Source organism: Mustela lutreola, chromosome 15, assembly GCF_030435805.1.
Source record: "Mustela lutreola isolate mMusLut2 chromosome 15, mMusLut2.pri, whole genome shotgun sequence".
Taxonomy (NCBI): Eukaryota; Metazoa; Chordata; class Mammalia; order Carnivora; family Mustelidae; genus Mustela; species Mustela lutreola.
The window spans coordinates 15,378,895-15,394,486 of record NC_081304.1 but is presented as its reverse complement, the minus strand read 5'-3'; the positions used below and the strand labels follow the sequence as shown (position 1 = coordinate 15,394,486).

Sequence of the window (15,592 nt, the reverse complement as noted above, 5' to 3'; positions counted from 1 at the left end):
ATATGAAATGTCCACAATAAGCAAATCTGTAGAGACAGAAAGTAGATTAGTGGTTGCTGAGGGCTGGAAGCGTTGAGAGGAAATGAGGAATGACTTCTAATGGGTAAAGGGTTCCTTTTGGGGGTGATGAAATGTTCTAAAATCTATTGTGGTGATGGCTTCACAGTTCTGTGAATATACTAAAAAACCACCGAATTATATACTTTAAATGATGAATTTGATGGTATGGGAATTAAAACTCAAAATATTATAAAAGAAAAAAGGCAAAAAAAAAAAAAGCAATGCATAAATATAAAACTGGCCATTTACACCTAAAAAAGGAAAAACCAGAAAGAAAAAGATGGTTAGCCTGCCTTTCCTCTGTAAAGTGGGGCTCAACTGAGGATTGGATCAGGTTAGCAGGAGTTTTCTCTAGGATAAATTGCCTGAAGCAAGAGAAAGGAAGGGGAATTAAAATATGCTTCGGATGAGAGAAAATAGGGATTAAGGAAGAGAAGGTTCAGGTTCACCCCAAAACTCTGGTTTGAACAATTGTTTCCAATTTGGGCTGCTAAGCCACTCCTGGAAACAGATATCTAGTCCTGCTTATTCTGATCGAGATCTTGAAAGCATAACTGAAAAGCCCTGGCACAGTTTATCCCAGGCAGGACCTGACATCTATGCCAAATTTAGCCTTTGGCAACTTCTTTCTGTTGAGAGTCCCTGGGGACTTGTTTGACCTCTTTTTGGAGTGCTGCAAGGGAATTCACTTCTGGACGGTGGCCCAGCAAGCAGGGAGTGGCTCAGCGGGCTCCCTAATCCTCTATTACATTAATGATAAAGTGTACCTGGGCACCGGCACTGTCCACTTAAAGGCCAATTCACTATATGTGGGGTTTGGACCAGGAATTTTCCAGATAACCAAAGGTAATCCCAGCATTTAATATTATAATTATCTTGAGAGGAGATCTTTCAGAATGCATTGTTTACACTCCTGCCTTTTTGTACTTACGATTTTTTCAACTGATAATGAAAGTATGACGTGGCCACCCAAAACTTGGAAAATACAGTGTCATTTTCCTTCCCTGGGGTTAACCACTGCCAATAGTTTGGTGTGTATCCTTTCAGGCCTTTTTAAACTTTTTTCTTTTAATTTTTAAAAGATTTTTATTTATCTGACAGACAGAGATCCTAAGTAGGCAGAGAGGCAGGCAGAGACAGAGAGAGAGGAGGAAGCAGGCTCCTCACTGAGCAGAGAGCCCGACGCGGGCCTCGATTCCAGGACCCTGGGATCATGACCCGAGCTGAAGGCAGAGGCTTTAACCCACTGAGCCACCCAGACGCCCCTTTTCAGGCCTTTAAAAAAATCTGTTTATAAGCATAGATACACACACACATATGCACACACACTTACACCTGTAGCAGGGTTTTTTTTAAACTTTTTTTTTTTTAAACATAAATAGAATCATACTCTACCTCCTGGTCTATCACTTGCTTTTCTATTTAACAATACATGTGGGAGATCTTTCCACATCAGTACATATAAATTTAACTTGCTCTTTCTTAGGCCTGTATATCCTTCTATGGTATGGATATATGTAATCACTCCCTAATTATGTGTATTTCCTATATTTCTAATTTTTCTTTGTGACCACGAATGATGAAATAACAACTCTTATACAACATCTTTCTGTGTGTTTACATACAAGAGTATTTTGGGGGAAGAAGAAGTATGATTATTTATTTACATTTTTGATACATCTGGAAATTATCTTTTTTTTTTAAAGATTAAAAAAAAATTATTTATTTGACAGAGATCACAAGTAGGCAGAGAGGCAGGCAAAGAGAGAGAGAGAAAGAGAGGAGGAAGCAGGCTCCCCACTGAGCAGAGAGCCCGATATGGGACTCGATCCCACGACTCTGGGATCATGACCTGAGCTGAAGGCAGAGGCTTTAACCCACTGAGCCACCCAGGAGCCCCTGGAAGTTATCTTTAAAAGCTTTAATTTTTTAAAGATATTTTATTTATTTATTTGACAGACAGAGATTACAAGTAGGCAGAGAGAAGGGGGGAAGCAGGCTCCCCCCTGAGCAGAGAGCCCAATGTGGGGCTTGATCCCAGGACCCTGGGATCATGACCTGAGTGGAAGGCAGAGGGTTTAAACCACTGAGCCACCCAGGCTCCCCTAAAAGCTTTGTATTTTGAAATAATTCCAAACACACAGCAAAGCCCCAAGAGTAGCATAATGAATGGCCGTATCCTCTTCAGCTCAATCCCCCAGTTGTTATCATATATGTACGATTGGTTTTTCTGATCCATTTGAGACAGCTGGTCCATTGTGGGCATAAAGCCCTTCCTTGTAAACACTTCAGTGTGTAGTTCCTAAACACAAGCACATGCTCTCATGTAACTTTAGCACAGGCATCCAAATCAGGACATAGAAATACAACTTTGAGGTCACATCAGTTTCTCCGGTCCATCAGAGAGTTCATTTTAGGCTTCTCACTTTCCACATTCATAACACCCCTCTCCAACAGAAAACTGCTTTCACCATGTATTTCCTCATCTGTCCAACACTCCTGAATATGACAGTTCTCCCTGCCATGCCTGTTGTCTCCTCTGTCCTACCCATACTGCCTGCTGTTTGCTTGGCTCCAGCTAGCCCAGTCCTAGCCATGCCGGCTTCCACCATGCTGGCTGCTGCCTGTCCAGGCCTTGGCCCTGACCTTGCCAAATGCCAGGTAGGAAAGTTAATTATTTTTGAATGATGTGATGTAAGAGATACACTTTTTTCCCCCCTTTGAGTGCATAACCGGTATTCTCAATTATTTGAAATTCTTTCACATATGTTTGTGTCAGTAGCGGAGGGTCTATCCTCTTTCACTAACTTATTCTTCTATTGATGAGCCAATATGATACTTTAATTACTGTGATTGTATAACATGTTCTGATATCTGGTAAGAAGACCCTCAGGGGTGCCTGGGTGGCTCAGTGGGTTGAACCTCTGCCTTCGGCTCAGGTCATGATCTCGGGGTCCTGGGATTGAGCCTTGCATCAGGCTCGGTGGGGAGCCTGCTCGGCGGGGAGCCTGCTTACCCCCCCTCCACCCCCCAGCTCTGCCTGTCTCTCTGTCTGCTTGTGATCTCTCTCTGTCAAATAAATAAATAAAAATCTTAAAAAAAAAAAAAAAAGGAGACGACCCTCATGATACTTAACAAAAGTCTAGCTTTTTTTTTTTTTTTTTAAAGATTTCATTTATTTATTTGTCAGAGAGAGAGAGAGAGAGAGAGAGAGCGAGAGAGCAGGCACAGGCAGACAGAGTGGCAGCAGAGGCAGAGGGAGAAGCAGGCTCTCTGCAGAGCAAGGAGCCCGATATGGGACTCGATCCCAGGACGCTGGGATCATGACCTGAGCTGAAGGCAGCCGTTTTACCAACTGAGCCACCCAGGCGTCCCCAAAGTCTAGCTATTCTTAAGTATTTATTCTTCCAGATGGATTTTAGAATTAGCCTGTCAGGGGCACCTGGGTGGTTTAGTCGGTTAAGCAACTGCCTTTGGTTCGGGTCATCATCTCAGGGTCCCGGGACTGAGTCTTGTATTGGACTCCCTACTCAGCAGGGGAGTCTGCTTGTCCCTCTGCTTCCTCTCCCTGCTTGTTCTCTCTCTCTTACTCCCTGTCCCTTTCTCAAATGAATAAATAAATAAATAATCTTTAAAAAATTATCCTGTCAATTTTGTTAAAATTCCTATTGTAATTTTGATTGGAATTACACTGAATTTGTAAATTATTTGGGTAAAATGGCATCTTTACAATAATAAGTCTTCCCATGGGGGAGAATGGTATGCCTCTTCATTTCTGCAGTTTTGTACTTCCCTTCAGCGAATACTTAAGAGTTTTCTTTGTGTGAGTATTGAACATAGAGTTTGTTCCTAGGTTTGAAAAAACTTGGGGAGGGGGTGGGCATTATTAATGAGATCTTTCCATTTCATTTTCTTTCCATATATGTTGTATGTTGTTGAGATTAGGCTGCATAGACAGTTCTGTATCCTCTTTTTTAGTTTAATGTTTTGCCATATAAGTTTCCTAATAAAAATATAGTTTTTCCTGTTGCATATTTGTCCAACAAATATGTATTTGTCATAATTTACTTAACCATTCTTTAGGGTTGGTAGATTGCTTCTGATTTTTAAAATGCTAAATACTACTGTGATGGACATCTTTGTGCATAAATCTTTGTTCTATTTTGGATTATTCCTTAAAATGTACTCCTTTAAGTGATATTTCTTTATCTTCTGTATTATATAGCTATTCCTTGAGAAAGTCTTGGATAACACAAAATCAGGATAAGTTGAAATTATCTTCTTTTTAAAAGTTTTAATATTTTGCTCTTATTCAATTACTTATTTTACAAAATAGACCTACATTCTTCCTAACTCTTTGTCACTTTTTGGACATGATTAAGAGTAACAAAACGGGGCAGAAAAGCAAACAGCAGTTTCATAACCCAAACTGATGTATGAGAGTCTATCTGGGACCAAAAGCCATGCAAGACTGACCACAGAGGTCCATTATCTCCTTGTACCTGCAAACTCTGCCCTTACATTCTTTCTTTGCGTTACTCATTTGTATACTTGACTTCTTCAGATTTCTCTGTGTGATATAAAATCTCTCACATCTTCAAAATTTTATTATGTGTCTTATGGAACTATTTACATAAAGCTGAGTGCTGCATAACTCAGGGAATGTCTTTATACTGAATGTAATTTAATTTTCTTGACTTTTCAGGGTTAATATAGAATCAATTTAAAAAATTTCTTCCCTAAGGCCCATGGAGGTATGTAGGATTGTTTTTCTCCTGTGCTAAAGGCACTAAATCACTGTGTTTTTTGATCATTAAGTAAATTTCTATGCCTTTTCTCATCTCAACACTGTTTAAGACTTCCAGCGTTTTCTTCTCACTGCTATCTGCATGCCTGCATGCAATAGTTTCTCATCCCTCTTCCAGTTTGCTGTTTTTAATTTTTTATGAGTTTGGAAACCAGATTGCCAGGTCTTTTAAAATTGAATCCAAGTAAAAATTAATAGCCTCTGAGAAAGGACTTCGATGAATCGAAGCTCTAGCAGTAATGGGCATAATCTTTAGGCCACGGACTTTGGTGATTTTTGCTTTGTTTTTGCAGAGGTCTTTTTCCATCTCCTTTATTTCCCTGGGTCTTTGTGGTGTTCCAGATAGATGAGATCATTGGATAACCAAGTTCCATATAATGAAGCTCCATGACAATTATTATATTGGTAACATGAAGATGCCTCTTTTTCTTTTCCTCTACTGAATTTTGATTCTTTATTTTCTTTTGTTCTTTTCATATTGTGTGTCAGGCTGGTTGACTAAAGCTAGAGAAAATGTTAATTGGGCTTCAGATGTGTGAGATAAGGTCCGATGTAAAACTTTACTTCCCCTAGATTTTCTTCCTTGCACTTCTTTTTAATAACTATAACTTCTCTATATTTCCCATCAATAAAGCTACAATTCTCTCGTATTTAAAGTAATTCATTTCTTATCTAAAGATTCTTTTGATTAAAAAGAAGTGAAATGTATTCCATTATATGTAAGAAAGAAAAGACAATTTACACAACTCTACTGTATTCTTTCCTTTCACTCATGGCTAATTGATAAGGGCTGTGGTACTAAACCAAGATTGTGTGCTCATTCTCTGCAGAGGCCAATCATTCCCCCTTTGCTTCTTAGCACCTCTCCTAATACTTCCAAACTACCGTGTAACTACTTAGGTGCTCTGAGTGAGGGGATATAGCAGGTTCATTAAAACCCATGCAATATAGGAGAATCAGCTCAATTTAATACTTATTAATGCAGAATCCAAGGATAGAAATGGGACGGATCCATGGACTCAAATGCCACTAAGGTAGGTTCTCTAACTTCCGACCTATGTTTTTCTTTATGAGACTCTCTCTGTTTTCCTCTCTCCTCTCATTCTGCATTTAAGCATTTTCTCTTCCTCAGGCTCACATTAGGAAACAGATCAGTTAACAGCATCCATAGTTTCAGCTACTATGGTGAGACGGATTTGAACTTCTGGATATAAAGCACAAAAATTCCAGACAGGGCTCTGATGGGCCAAGTTTGCCTGTGTCAAGAGCTTTCTGGCAGTTAATTCCAAGGGTATCCATTACCAAATGTGTAACCTGTACAAATATGAATAATCTTTTTTTTCCTAAAAGGGAAGATCCATTGGTTCTATTAGATTCTTAATTGATTTGTAATTCAAAAGCAATAAAAAACTACTACAAACACAAAATATGCTAACACCATCCCTTTCTGTCTTCTCTTTCAAACCAATCCCGCTGACTCCCCTGCTTCTGTCATAGGTACCACGGTCTTCTAGAGTCTTGTCACCTTGCTGTATTTTGATTTCTCACTCTTCTTTACCTTCAGAAAGTTCTGTTAATTCTTCCCATGCAATGGCTGTTGTAACTATCCCTTTCTATTCCCACTGCCACAATTCTTTTTTTTTTTTTTTTTTAAAGATTTTATTTATTTATTTGTCAGGGACAGAGGGAGGGAGAGCGAGCGAGCACAGGCAGACAGAGAGGCAGGCAGAGGCAGAGGGAGAAGCAGGCTCCCTGCTGAGCAAGGAGCCCGATGTGGAACTTGATCCCAGGAAGCTGGGATCATGACCTGAGCCGAAGGCAGCCACTCAACCAACTGAGCCACCCAGGCGTCCCCACTGCCACAATTCTTGACTATCAGCGGTCACCTTCTTTAGCTCATAAAATACTAGTATCTTCTTAACCATGTCCTTATCATTTGTCCTCCCATGCTGAAATCCACCCTACTAGAGAAAGTTTTAAACATTGTCTTCTTGTCATCCTTCTGCTCAGAGACTTCATGGTGTCTTCCTTTCCTGGGCACCACACTCTGCAGTTTGGTCCTGGCCCTTTTTCCCAACCTCTTACCAATCAAATGTTACCAGATGTTTTATATCTTGATTAGTAAGTAGTCTTCTATTCATCCACTCTTAATTGCTCATTGGTCTGTTTTTTAGATTTGTACCCTATTTGTAGTTAACACCAAGGCTTGTCTTTGTTAAGGAGGCAACTCCCCTCCAAAAGGCACTTATTCTTTGATTTAAGAGTTGTTATGCTGGGGCACCTGGGTGGCTCAGTGGGTTAAAGCCTCTGCCTTTGGCTCAGGTCATGATCCCAGAGTCCTGGGATCAAGCCCTGCATTGGGTTCTCTGCTCTGCGTGGAGCCTGTTTACTCCTCTCTCTCTGCCTGCCTCTCTGCCTACTTGTGATCTCTGTCAAATAAATTAAAAAATCTTAAAAAAAAAAAAAGAGTTGTTATGCTAAGGGAGCCTGGGTGGCTCAGTTGTTAAGCATCTGCCTTCTGCTCTGGTCATGATCCCAGGGTCCTGGGATTCAGCGCCAGGGTCCTGGGATCCAGCCCTGTGTCAGGCTCCCTGCTCAATGGGAAGCCTGCTTCTCCCTCTCCCACTCCCCCTGCTTGTGTTCCCTCTCTTGCTGTGTCTCTGTCAAATAAATAAATAAAATCTAAAAAAAAAAGAAAAAAAAGAGTTATGCTTATTCCTTGCTTTAAACTTTTATTGATTCTCTAGGGCCCTCCCTGGAATAGTTCTTCCTTCTTTCCAATTGTATTTTTTCTGGGGGTATAGCTCAGTGGTAGAGCATTTGACTGCATTTGTATTTTTTCCTATTCTACTTTGCTCAAGCAGCAGTACCATACCATTCCAGTCAAACTTACCTCTCTTCCTTTTATGAATTATCACAGAATCTGCTATTTTACTCATGTCTTAACACTTAATTCTATAATATGCTGTATTAATATTTAAGTGTTTAAAGTACTTTGTTTCCTATAGTAAGCAAGACATCCCTCAAACTGTTAAATATGCACTGTGGTACTTACTATAGTTATAAGCATTCAGTAGGCACAAATACTTGTCAAGCATTTATAAATGTCAATTAAAAATATATGGAGTTTTGCTTGTTCATATTGTACATGACATTTTCACTTTCCAAAAAAAAAAAAAAAAGTGATTTACCAGAAACTTCTTTTAAGTAATAGCTCCTCTATCTGGAAATGCTATTATGTGTTAGTCTTAAAATTATTAAATATTCATCCAAAGACCGAGGTGGGAGTTGGTGGGGAAAATGTCGAAGCTATTGAGTTTAGAATTATTAATTGAAGTTAAGAAGAAATGAGATTATGAAAAACAATCAATGGGAAAAATATCTCTTACATCAACTATTGAGAGAGACTTTCATTGTGTCATATGGTTCACATTTTTCAAATGATGTATTCTGTGTTCTCATTTATATTTCATAGACCATTATCTTGAGGATAACTGATAGAGGATAAAGTTTGTTTGGGTTTACACTGTGATCTTGACTTGGTCATTTAACCTCTCAAAGCACCTCCCCCACCACCAATTTAGAAACCTGAGACAATATTGATGGGATATTGTGAGAATTAAATGCAATAGAATATATAAGGCATTTAGTAAAGTATTTGCAGCCAGTAGGCAAACAGTGAATGCTGGATGTCATTATTCTTTATTCAATAGGGAGAGAATTGAAAAAAAGGGGTAGGCAAAGTGAGCCTGATGGTTTGCTTAAGAGACTTAGAGGTGCCGGGGAAGATGTGCAGGGGTGAGTATGAGTGTGCAGAGTTGACAGATCAAGACAGGACACTTTGACTGGTATAGATGGAACTGATAAGTTGGTAGGTATAAGGTAAGGTTGGGTTAATTTATGCAAATTTGCATATTCCCCTTAATGGCATATGTTATGTTTCCAAACTTAAGTTATAGACTAAATGATCATTTTGACTAGAATGGATTTTTAGTAGGTTAAAAAAATTAGCATTCTCAGGCTTTCAGGTATCTTTGACAGAAAAGCAAATCAGGGAGAAGAGCTGAGAACAGAGGTGACTTCTCTCTCTAATGTTGCTCACCATCTCTACTATACCCCACCCTTACCTCTGTCAAGGACAGAGGGTTTCCTTCACAAAGTTAGAGTGTGGCAGCAAATTGCAAGACTTAACAGCAGTATTATGTGGAAGAGAATGGGCTGAATAGAATCATGCTGGATGATCAAAACAGCAAGGCAGTGAGTTCATTCAGTGGGTACTCAGTGTGAGCATGGTATCTGGGAAAGGTCAGCCAAAAGAAATGGAGACTGGGAGTATGATGAGGACAGTGAGTCAGAGTTACTCACTTCATCAGAGCAAGAGACCCGGTGGGTCACAGCTATTAGATCTTACTGTGGGAAAATCCAATAAAGAGAGATTTGCTGCTAAAACTGAACAATTATAGTGTTTTTCTAATTTCCAGGAAAAATGGACTTCAGGGCTTTCATTTTGGGAATTTTTATTAAACTTTTGGTACTTTCTACTTTGTGAAAAGTTGCAAACAAATTTTAAAGGAAAAACATGGACCTATTATTTCTTAAAACTACATTTTTTAAAATATGTGAGAGATCTGCATAAACATCATATAGCCAGATTTAGCGCTGGTAAAATTGTCATGTCCATATGGCAGAATTAAATCTATCAATATTTCATGGTGTTCCACAATGAGCACAATAATTTCTAAGTACTGCCACCTGAACTAGTTTGAAAACTAACACATTAGACCCCTGACTGCCTTTTGTTATTTCTTGTGGGAAGGAATGTTATTAGCCTCACTGAAACTCACAAAGGTTGAGATACAAAGTAATCTTTAAAATAAACAAATAAAAAACCCAAAGGAAAACTGAATAGGGCAAATCTGAGTGCAAAAAGAACAAGATAACAATAGCTACTGCTTCCTGAGCACTTACTATATACCAGGTCTGGGCTAACTATTTTTCAAAGATAATTTCATTTAATTTTTACAATTACCCTGTGAGGTATCATCATCCACATTAGACAAATGAAGAAAAGAAGGCTCAGAGACTTGCTTAAGGTCACATAGCTGGTAAGTCATATGTGACACTGCGATTTAAACCCAGGTTTCCAGACTCCAATCATGACGATGTTGTAGTGCCTCTTTACGTGTATGAATAAACCTTTTTGCATATGTATTAACCCTTGCAGTCATTAGCTAGATCAAGATATTGAACATTTCCAGCAACCCAGAAGGCTCCCTCCTGCACTGTCAAATCCCCCATAAATAATCACTATCATACGACTATCACCATAGATAGGTTATAGTTAGAGTTAATCTAAGTTTTTGGAGTTATCACCAAAAGATTCCATATATCAATCCTTCGCCTTGCCATTTTAGCTGTAGTATTCAAAGCTGCTCCAACTTTTCAAGCATTCATTATAGAAAATAGCTGTTGAAAATGGCGTCGTATTCCATTTCTTCTATTATTCTGAAGTTAATACCAATTTTTAAAAAGCCAAAGAGACTCCTGGATGAAGTAGGTTCAAAGAACTGTTCGCAAACAAACAAAATTATCTTGAGAACACCACGGAACACGTTCCTTGACTGAGGTAGTTTGGGGGGCATCTATTTCCAATCATTTCGTCTCATTAGGAAACAGATGACCAGGAAAGGTCGTCTCAGTTTATGAACAGTAAGATTAGCCAGGAAGAGTATGTAATAGTGATTGCTTTGCATCATCTCACAGAACGCGAAAAAATTTATGTCCAGATATCTTCCACAGTTGGCTTGGTGTTTTATGATGCAAGGGAAAGGAAAAGGGGAAGAAGCTCTAGGTGGGGGGTAATGGGGAAGTCAGACCTCGGAGGAGGCTTTAATGCGGTGGCTTTCCGTGCCTTGCCCACTAGCTCTGAAAACCACATTACTTCTGTCCCAGCTGGCAGCGACAGAAACAGCGTCACAACTTCACCTCTGGTTCTCAAGCTGTGGTTGGTGAATTTTCGGCAATTATTCTAGATAACATAGTCTCCCTTCTCTCTCCTCCCTCCCCACCCACCTCCCCACCCATGGCTGGTTTTGCACCTCATTCTGATTCCCACCACAGCCAACTGTGGCATTTGGAGCAGTTTACATATTACAGTTGAGCATCAGGCAAAGGATAACCGACGTATGTAGGGTTTGACGATTCTGGGAGTGATGCGTACGTAAGGTGACTGAAGTGGGGGGAAATCTAGAGGAACGTTCTGCCCATTAAAGCAGGAGGACAGGCCCAGAAGTGGGCGCACGTGACAGCAGCAGCACCTCGAGAGTGACATCACCCCTCCGGGGGCGGAGCCGAACTATTTAGGGCCTTGTCTGCTACTGAGCTTCTACCCCTCTTCCGCACCAAACCCCTCGACCCCACTAGTCAGAGCCCCCTGAGGAAACGAGAAATGCCCAGACCTCACAGAGCGGCAGAGTCAGGGCCCAACCTCTTCGCGCAGGGAAGGGTTCGGTCTTCGCTCTCTCTCCCAGCCACTCCCCACCCCCAAACTGTGGAGGGGGCGGGGGCGCGCGCACTCCACCACGCACGCGCCCCCACGCACGCGCTCTCCCTCCGCGCTCGCGCTCCTCCCCACCCCGGCCCGGAGGGGGCGGGGCTGCGGGCGGCCTGAGAGGGTGCGACGCCCCCGGCGCGGCGGCGGCGCTAGCGAGCGGCCGGCCGGGCGCGGGTTGCTGGGCGCGCTGTTCCGGCGGGGCCCGCTGGCACAGCCGCCTCACGCGAGCCGCCCGCCGGGCGGGGGAAGCTGTGAGCACTCCGAGCGCCGGGCTCGGGGCTGCCGGCGCTGCCCTCCCGCCGCCGCCCTCCGCGCCTCCTCCGGGCGGCCCCGCCCCCGTTCCCATCCCCCTCGCGCTCACCTCCCGGCTGTGCCGCGCGCGAGGCGGAGCAAGGCGCCCGCCGCAGCTGCCGCCGCTGCCGCCGCCACCGCCGCCGTCGCGCTGAGGGGCGAGAGCCTGCACCCGCGTCGCCGCTGACAAGAGGACCGCCGCGGGCTGCGCTTGCCCGCCGCGAGGCCCCGCCGCGCCTTTCCCGGGCGCAGACCCACCGCGGACGTTGGAGCGCAGCGAGGTGCTCTGGGAATCCCGGGCGGCGCCGGTGGGCGGCGCGGTCCTCACTGGGGATCCCGGGGGCTGGGGCTTGACCCCGAGGTGCAGCGAGCCCCTGAGAGCCGCAGGTAAGAGACCCGGGGAGCGGCGGAAGGAGGGGTCGCCTCAGTGACAGGGGCGTTCGCTTCCAGTGTCTTGGCTCCTGGGAGAGGGGCGGGGGCGAGCAGGGAAGCAGCGAAACGGGCTGCGAGCGAAGTGCCTCCGGTGTCCAAGGTGTGGGGAACGTTGGCTCTAAATGTGGCACTCAGGGTGGCTTCAGGTGGGGCCAGGGACGGTCACTTCGGTGTCACCGAAGGTGTCATGGAATTTGGTACCGAGAGAGTCTCTAGATGACGGGGACCCAGGATGAGATTCGAGGCAGATTGCTAAACGTGGCAGGCAGTGTGGTGCAGAACGAGTTGCAAAATGTGCCCCCAGAATGCAGCATAAAAAAGTAGTTGTGAAATGTGCCAGGTAAGGCGCAGGGTGGGTTGGCCTGTGTGGCATCGAAATTGATGGTAGAAGTGTTGTGAGCGATATTAACAATCCCTCTGGGAAAGGAGATGTAGTCTAAGAAAAGATTAATAAGGCTCATTGCTAGATATTTTATCACAGGAAATCGAGAGGAGCTATGATATGCTATTTTTTTGAGATAGAGATAGTACGTACCCACGTGAAAGAAAAAAAGCATATTGTGTCTGGTTGTGAGATGGGAAAGAAAAAATAAGGCTAAAATAATTCTAGGATTTGCTGTCAGCTTGTTGAGAGCACTGATAGAATTGTATCCTGGCTTTTATTTCAGTTGTGGAATGTTTAAAATGGGTTTCACAAAACATAAACAATGATCATTAACATTAGGAAGATTTGGTGTTTTGGGTGTCTTTCACGCTGTTCTCTCCTCCTCTCCAGGAAAAGAAACACAATAAACAAAAAACCGCCACATTTTGATCATAATTTTGAGTTCAAGATCATTAGGCAAAGGGATTTTTTAACCCTATGTGCTGCTGTCTTCATTTTCACACAGGTGAAAATATCTGGAATGAAGAAAACAAAACAATATGGTGAACAAAAGGGATAAATTTTCAGGCATTTTGAGGGGTTGGAGCCAAAAGCTATTGCAGTGGTTAATTACAGTGAATGACAGTAGTGATATATTCTTGCGTGTTCTTCACGTTGGGGTGGCAAAATAGGGGAAAAAATTGAATACAGTAAATGTAGCATAAAAAGCAGCAACATGGATACTGTCAGTGGAGCACTTCTTACAGCGTTTCCCAGGTACATCATCTTAGGAATGTGAGCACAAGAATAAAATAGTATTCTCTCTCCATCTCTGTTTGTCTTTATGTATGAAATTACCCACATGCTGCAAAACATTGTGACTTCCATTTAAGAAGGACATCTGTGGTTTGAGAGGATTGTCAGAAAATAGCTGGAATTTCAGAAGTAACAAAAGATAGTTCAATGAGCTTTGCAATAGAACTTACATATGTGTGTTCAATGAGTGTCTATATGGTATGAAACAAACAGAAATAATCTGGATGCATTCATTAGGATGTAGTTAATGACTGAGAATTTAGTGGTTTGTGTTGTGATGATTGTATAGAGAAAGTGAATTACTTGCCTGAAGAATGTTGTTTTTATAATAACAGTAAGTAATTTGCTAGATAATATGAAAATTCATACTGATTGGCTTCTTCCTGCATCCGCATTCAGACACTGAGGGATCATTTGCTTCAAAGAGAAAACTGGATTTTACTTGGTGATTAATAATGGGTTTTAGCTCTAGTGTTCTATAGGTATGTCCCTCACCTTGAGTCTATGTTGGGGCTAAAGCAGAGAGGAGAGGGCAAAGGAGAATAAAGAGCAGTTCTGTTGGGTCTTCCTGTTTTGTTCTGACTGTAAGCCATATGTACTGCCACCCCCTACTGTCTGCAGAAAGAGGTGTTTCAGAGCCCCATTCTTTTCTTGTTATCACTGCCCCCTTGTGTAAGGGAAGAAATTGATAGTTGCACTTGGGAAAACCGCTCTCAGATTGTTCTTGACAGGGTTGTTATGTGGTTCTATTAATAATCTATTCTTTTCAGAGTTGCAGGGCTTCTAACTTACTGTTTATCAGGCTTCAGATTTAATGTCTGTTTTTAATAGTATCCAGTTTTAGTCAGTAATTCAAATTGCAGAGAATGTTTTTAATATTTTTGGGAAGATGGGAGTCCTGTTACTAGTAGAAGTAGTAGAAGTACTAGTTGTAATAACTTACCCTCTTATGGCTCTTATTCTGTGCCATTTCCGTTATACATGTTTTAATCAATTTCAATACCCTATGAAGTGTGTAATGCTATTTACGTCTTACTGATGAGAAACTGAAACACAGAGATGTTCAATAACTTGCATAGGACAGTCAAGAAACAGATTTACCTGGCAAGTGGAAGAGTTGAGTTTCAGTAAGACACATACATGTTAAACCTACAAATATACCAAAAATAGAGTTATTTTTGGTAAGAACATATCTCTTACGGGATTTATTTTTGTAATTTATCTCTGGAATTTTGAGTAGAGGTGTATCAGTTCTTTTTATGTAGTTAAGGAGATATAGTGATGGAAGTTGGTTTTAGGGGGACTTTAAAGATAGTTACTTTCAGGTGGCTTGGGGTGTGTGTGTGTGTGTGTGTGTGTGTATACACAGTTTGCTGTAAAGGTTTACTGGTGCTTTTAAAGAGGTAGTACACCACACACACAGAGATCTATACATTCTCTCTTTAAAAGCACCAGTAAATCAGGGTGCCTGGGTGGCTCAGTGGGTTAAAGCCTCTGCCTTCAGCTCAGGTCATAATCTCAGGGTTCTGGGATTGAGCCCCGCATCAGGCTCTCTGCTCAGCGGGGAGCCTGCTTCCCCCTCTCTCTCTGCCTGCCTCTCTGCCTACTTGTGATCTCTATCAAATAAATAAATAAAATCTAAAAAAAATAAAAAAATAAAAGCACCAGTAAATCTTTCCTGCTAACTTTCTCAATGAAAATTGAGGAGAAATTATCTATTTTCCTACCTATTCATATTTTTATGATTTATTTTATTTTAAAAAGTAACAAATATGGATTGGATGAATGTGTATATTTTACCGCTTCCATCAATAACTGGTGGCTCAGATTTTTGTCACACTTACACATTCATATATATAACATATGAAATCATATTTATAAAAAATATGTAAAGTATAAAGAATAGTGGGGGCACTTGGGTGGCTCGGTTCAGTTCATTATCTCAGGGTTGTCAGATTGAGCCCTGTGTTGGGCTTCTGTGCTGGGTGTGGAGCCTGCTTAAGATTTTCTCTTTCCTTGTCCCCCTCCCCCACTCCCTAATAAAAAGAAGAAAAAAGAAAAAAGAATAAATCAAATCACCTCTTATATGTGTAACAATTATTTTCTTCTGTAAGCCAAACTTTCTGCCATTCTGTAAATCATATACCTCATGTAATCAAACATTTCTTTCATTTTTATGTATGTTTGTTGATAAGGGAATTCAAGATAATCTACTGATTATGGCTAAGTTTTATTTAGGATGTACACTTATGTACTCTAGTATATTTAG

The 15,592-nt window shown here is 41.6% G+C and overlaps 1 protein-coding gene and 1 long non-coding RNA gene across 9 annotated transcripts in view; one reads left to right on the top strand and one right to left on the bottom strand.

The window, feature by feature from the left end:
- The window catches only part of LOC131815537 (uncharacterized), an 82,894-nt gene extending 71,483 nt beyond the window's left edge, over positions 1-11,411 (bottom strand). For both annotated transcript variants that reach the window (XR_009347785.1, XR_009347786.1), the window contains exon 1: positions 11,326-11,411. This is a non-coding gene — a long non-coding RNA (uncharacterized LOC131815537). The remainder of the gene's footprint in view (positions 1-11,325) is intronic.
- A 131-nt stretch (positions 11,412-11,542) lies between these two features.
- Positions 11,543-15,592, top strand: part of TANC2 (tetratricopeptide repeat, ankyrin repeat and coiled-coil containing 2) — a 363,508-nt gene continuing 359,458 nt past the window's right edge. For 5 of the 7 annotated variants that reach the window (XM_059147247.1, XM_059147244.1, XM_059147238.1 and 2 more), the window contains exon 1: positions 11,544-12,098. The gene's annotated coding sequence lies outside the window, so the exon portion shown is untranslated. Of the gene's footprint in view, positions 12,099-15,592 lie in introns of all 7 variants that reach the window. The other 2 variants (XM_059147239.1, XM_059147241.1) reach the window with 1 other exon arrangement.